This window comes from Scomber scombrus, chromosome 6 (assembly GCF_963691925.1).
Source record: "Scomber scombrus chromosome 6, fScoSco1.1, whole genome shotgun sequence".
Lineage (NCBI taxonomy): Eukaryota > Metazoa > Chordata > Actinopteri > Scombriformes > Scombridae > Scomber > Scomber scombrus.
In genome coordinates, this window is record NC_084975.1 from 30914352 (window position 1) to 30920689 (window position 6338).

At 37.8% G+C, this 6338-nt stretch overlaps 1 long non-coding RNA gene across 1 annotated transcript; it reads right to left on the minus strand.

The window, feature by feature from the left end:
• Positions 1-2053: 2053 nt before the first annotated feature.
• Positions 2054-4908, minus strand: LOC133982296 (uncharacterized). Its single transcript, XR_009925320.1, has 4 exons — positions 4097-4908; positions 3809-3964; positions 3593-3680; positions 2054-3075 (listed from the first exon to the last, which is right to left on the minus strand). It is a non-coding gene; the product is annotated as an uncharacterized LOC133982296 (long non-coding RNA).
• Positions 4909-6338: the final 1430 nt, after the last annotated feature.

Here is a 6338-nt window from a genome sequence, read left to right on the forward strand (position 1 = left end):
CTTAACAACCCAAATGTGCTCTTAATGTGTGCTGAATTTTAAATTGAAGGCACGTGGCCAGTTATTTGTTATTAGCATTGGTAACGCCTGCTGAACACTACATCAGGGCAGGTGTTGTGGCACTGGAATCAGAGAGATATCACCAAAAAAAGGCAGCTAGAAGAAGATGAACTTTAGCACTGTTAAATAAACTTCAACTTATTATAGTCTTAATTGGGATCAATCGACCAATAGTATTTCTTTAACCCACAAATGAAATAATCCAATTATTAAAATGACTCTGAAACATCATCTAACTTTGATTATATGAGTGCTCTCAACCACTCTTACCTACAAGATAAGCTAACGTATGAAAACGCTGGTGAATCCCAGATATCATTGGGTACTTAAATAAGAAGAAATTGTATTTATGAACGATAATAAGAGGGAATTTGTTCGTATATGGCTTCTTGCATGAGGAACATTGTATCATAATGACTGTTGTGATCCTGACTCTTCCAGCGCTTCACTTAACCCTCCTGTTGTCCTCAGGTCAAGGAAGGAAGGAAGGAAGGAAAGAAGGAAGGACAGTAGGAAGGAAGGAAGGAAGGAAGGAAGGAAGGAAAGAAGGAAGGAAGGAAGGAAGGAAGGAAGGAAGGAAGGAAGGAAGGAAGGAAGGAAAGAAGGAAGGAAGGACAGCAGGAAGGGAGGAAAGAAGGAAAGAAGGATTGAGGAAGGAAGGAAGGAAAGGAGTAAGGAGGGAGGGAGGAAGGAGAGAAGGAAGGGAGGAAGGAAGGACAGCAGGAAGGGAGGAAAGAAGTAAGGCGGGAGGGAGGGAAGAAAAGAGGAAAGAAGTAAGGAGAGAAGGAAGGGAGGAAGGAAGGAAGGAAGGAAGGAAGGAAGGAAGGAAGGAAGGAAGGAAGGAAGGAAGGAAGGAAGGAAGGAAGGAAGGAAGGAAGGAAAGGAGTAAGGAGGGAGGGAGGAAAAGAGGAAGGAAGTACAGAGAGAAGGAAGGGAGGAAGGAAGGAAGGACAGGATGAAGGGAGGAAAGAAGGAAGTAAGGATTGAGGAAGGAAGGAAGGAAAGGAGTAAGGAGGGAGGGAGGGAGGAAAAGAGGAAGGAAGTAAGGAGAGAAGGAAGGGAGGAAGGAAAGAAGGAAGGACAGGAAGAAGGGAGGAAAGAAGGAAGGAAGGATTGAGGAAGGTGTAAGGAGGGAGGAAAAGAGGAAGGAAGTAAGGAGAGGAGGAAGGGAGGAAGGAAGGAAGGAAGGAAGGAACAGTCAAAAGAGACGGGGTCAATTTGACCCGGGAGGACGACAGGAGGGTTAAATGACCCTCTAGATTTGTCTAAGACTTCTGAAGCATCATATTAGCTTCATGGAACCTTCAGAATGCTGCTTTATGAGCCATTGTTTATAGTATAAGTAAGGGATTACTTAATAGCCAATCACTTCTTGATATTGAAACATATCCATAGAAAGGATTTTTTTAAATTTAGAATTACTTTACCTTATATGTCAGAACAGACTACACTGCAAAAACTGTTGCCTAGATCTAACTCAATAAAAATAAGGCAACATTTTCCAACCACTTTTTGTAAGTTTAGTCAACTAATTGGTATTTTGAGTAAGGAGAACTTAATAATATGCATTTCGAGGTAAGCAAAAAGATTAAGTTGCGTTTACAGAAAAAGCCAAGAAATTGAGTAAAATCAATGTAAAAAACATCAGCATATTAAACACACAAGGCTTAATTAAAATATGTAACATTTAAATGAAAAAATATTTGTTGTACTCTATTTTATTAATTTTGACCAATTCACCCTTTCTTTGTTTTGAAAATGAAAACTGCTTAAAATAATTAGTAAGTATAATAATAAAAAAAATCAAGACCTTTATTAAATCATTACCATATCAAAACAGTGGCAATGAGCTCGACAGTATGAACAGTCAACATACATATTTAGTGCATAGAATGCATGACCTCAACTTTTTAAAGTGCTGTATAGAACACCTTCACAGAAGTTTTTTTTTTACCGTATATATTAAAACATTTTCAAAAGCCATATCCAAACCGTGTCAATAAGCTGGACAGTATTAACAGTCAAGAACATCAGTATTTAGTGCATAAAAGAATGCATGACCTCAGCATTTCAAGTTTTACTTTGAACATTCACAGTAAAGTTTCTTACTAAAACAATTTAACATTAAGATTATCTGTACTTCTGTAACAATTCACAAGCAGAACCCCTTCACAGTAGTGTCTTTCAGTGTGTATATTTTAAAACATTTTAACTTAAACAACTCACAGATCCCTCCTTGTGACCAGCTGGAGCTTCACAGTGGGGCAATTTGTGTGTATAAAACATAAAAAAAGACCTGCAGATTATTATTTTTTAAATACTGTGTACATATTATTAATTAAACATTTGAACGCCTTCACAGCAGTTTTTTTGTTGTTGTTTGTTTACCATGTACATAATATAAAAACTTCACAAGCCATATCCAAACAGTGGCAATGATTATTCAGAGTACATTTTTACTGTGTACATCATATAAACAACTCACAGATCCCACCTTTTGACCAGTTGCAGCTTCACAGTTTAGTGTGTTTAAAACATAAAAAACTTAACAATTTACACACCAGAAACGATGACTTGCAGCTTTGTATAAAACCTGAACAGGACAAACGGTTACAACATTCTGAAGAGTTCCACTCAGTGTACAATGTATAATGATTTTGAACAGACAAGAAAATAGCTGTTCATAAGTGCAAGCTGACATTCATGGCTGACTGCCTAAGCTAGAAGCTTGTTTTTGAGAGTCATGAATTTGGGGGTTGGTTTTGGGCGCAGTGTGTCCAGTCCCACAAAAAGTCTTTGAAACACCTCAAATGTTTTGGAAAGTTTGGACGGATACTCAAGATTAAGTGCATATGTCAACCCCAGGAGTAGGCAGCATGCTTTGGCCAGGTTTCCAAGATGAGTAAGAACTGGTACTCCCTCAATGATGATTCCTACTGCATTTGGCTCACGACAGATGTAGATGCGCATATTCTTCATTTTCAGGTCCTCATGAACAGTGGTCTCTGCAGTTCCCTTTGAGATACAAAAACAGTAATTAAAAAAAAATAATCTAATTTTATATTTAATATAAGTTGTGTGATTTAATTCAGATAATGATTACTTTTGTGAAGACCATTTTGAAAACTTTTGAATTTGAGATCTTGTACATTAAACTTGATACAATAGATGCATGTCCAGCCACATGCTTTTTATTGGCATTTTTTAATTTGCATTTAAAAAACCTGAATAGAACCACAAGAAATTAAAAAAAAACCAAACAAACACTAATACTAAAATGTTTTAATGCTTGTTTAAGGGGAGTATTTTTTGTTTGCATTGTATGTTTGTTTTTTTAGGGCAAACAGAAACACAAGACAGAAAGGCATCACTCTGTGGTGCCGTGCTAATCGGCTATCCTGGGGCTCCTGCCAACTAGCTCCATGCTCGACCTCCACCTGACAACTGCTGGTTCAGTCCGTTCACATAAAAGTCAACCCAATTTAAGCTTGTACATCAGACTGATCCAAACCTGCTTTTAAACAATACTTACACAGTAGTCAGAGATTAGCTCCTGTCCACTCTCTCCCATGTACTCTGTGAGGCATCTCGGAGTCACATCTCTCTTCATCACTTGGGTCCTAGTGTTAATAGAAGAATAATAAATAAATGAATTTTGTTGTCAATTTTACTCCAAATCTGTGATACCATTATTCCTTTAGAGCATGATTACAGTCAGTTTTAAACTTTTAAACCACTTTTAACCCACCTGTATCTGTTCCATCAACAAGTTCTTGATGCGCTGACCAGTCACTCCTCCTTTTGCACTGAAGAGCTCCAGGAGCTTTGGAGTGTACCTGTCCAGCTGGGACATAAATGTTGATTCCAGTGGAACAGCAGTGCACCTTCGGAACTCTTCATTAATCTGTAAGACAGCAAATGTTGACTGATATTAAGGGCTTTAGTATACATTTTCATGCAAAAAGTGAGTCTAGTATGTCATGTCCAAGTCACAATGGAAACTTGGTCAGGAAAAATAGAATGATAAATCATTTACCTGGAATGGTTCGAAGAGGGCAAGCCATCTTTCCTTAAATTCAAAACATGATGTAAACACCCAAATGACTTCCTGTCAAAAGGAGCCAGAGTGATGATAACTTCCGGGTTGGCCTACAAAAATACCATACAGCAACCTCAGTGTTTCCCATTAGGCCCGCCACAGTCTCTCACAGAAAGAAAAAAATAAAAATAAACAGTTTTCACCATTTCTCATCTCTGCCAGTCAGCCCCTCCAACTGCCGTCTCTGTAGCGTGCGTGCGGTCACCACACACACACACACACACACACACACACACACACACACACACACACACACACACACACACACACACACACACACACACACACACACACACACACACACACACACACACAGCGCTTGACCGCTAACAGTAAATGCGCTGATATCGCGCTAATTGTACAGTGTGTGTGTGGCAGCCTACACTGCCAAATACGACGTCGAAGCGCTGCTAGTTTTTTGTACAAGTCACTATATCTTTAACATATTAAATTACCACGCAAAGAAAACGCTAATTAAAAACTGCACAGGTATAAACAGTGTTTGGTTGAAGTTAATGAGCTGTTGTAGGTAAGAGCACATTTGAAATGGCGGTCGACGACGGGCAAAAGTAGTACACAAAATATAACATTAAGCCATGCTTTTGCAAATTGCAAATTTATACATTTCAATTCTGGCAAAATCTGACTTTTAACAATATAAATTGTTACTTACATGAGTTCAGTAAAGTGTTTTCCTTGGGCTCCGTGAAAAAACGTGTCTTCAGGAACATTCGACAGTAAAGCCTAACTGCCCGGGCTTGTTCTTCCGTAGCTGCATGCAGGTGGGCGGGTCGTGACGTTTCACGTCTGATATAAACGTTTAAACGGAGTTTTGTTAAATCAATTTATGTTGATGTCCAATAAAATTAATTTTATCACATACAAAAGTAAGTTGCGAAAAATATTCACACTTTTTACTTATAGTTAACTCAAAAAACTAAAAAAGAAAAATAAATTGATTTATTGGATTAAATATACTTTTAAAAATAAATTAAAATGGACAATACCACTGAAAGACTTCTTACAGTGTACGCCTGGTGAGTTTCTGATTCTATCTCACCTTTACACTGGATGGACGCATTCATCCTGTAATCACTCACACAGGTACGTTTTGTGATTGCATATTTCATATAACATATAACATATAACATATAACATATTTCACATGTTTTCCAGTTGATTGTGTGGAGGTGAAACGGTCTCCAGAACAACAATGTTGATAGACACTGTAAATCCATGTGTAGTAGTCGGGATCACTCTCATCCGTGAACGCTTCTAGATTTTCCGAGTCAGGCGGCAAACAGGTCAGACTGCAGAAAAAGTTTCTCTCTTCACTCTTCAAGAAAATCATCATTAATCACCGGTAACCATTACTATCGTTAACTACTTTCCCGATAATCCAGTTTTTTGTATGTTTTGTGCCTCCATTCTTTGTCTTTCCTCTTTCAGTTGTTTTAGCTGCTCTCTGTGTACTCTAGCTCAAATTAATCCACTCAGCCGTTCAAAGTGAAATGACTCACAATCATTCTCGTAATAATCCACAGGATGATCCTTTATAACAATTTTTTAGTTTCCTTATAATGTCACAATGGTTAAAGTCAGCCTCAAACTAATCGGCATGCGTGGATGAATATGTGGGTGGTTCGGTTGTGGATATAGATCTTTATAGAGTTAGAGGCAGCTAGTATCTCATATTTATGGGAAATAGACCTTTAATTGGGTGTGTCAGGTTAATGAGTTATTTTATTGACACAAATAGATAAAACATTTGGGTCTAAACTATATTCAAAAGGTTGTATATACAATTAACCAATTCATATTAAAACACAATACAACACAAAATCCCATTAGTCTACAGCTCAGCATCAAATACACAGATTTCAACATCCTGATTAACTTCACAGCTGCTTCTAATATGTTTTCAATCACTAATTATTCTTCAACTGAAAGAAAACACGTCTTTTCTACGCAGCTCACAGCTGCAGTAAACAGCACTCCAGTGATACTCAACAAAGATTTAATAAAAACAAGCAACGAAGGTCTCATATCTCAGACCGGCCTCGATTATCATTGCTCTCTACTTTTTATGCTTGAATAAGTTACGAACACTTCATTTCCACTCCTCCGTTAAATCCTCCGTCCTCCCTTTTTTTTCTCTGTCATCAGCTTTGTTTTTTAG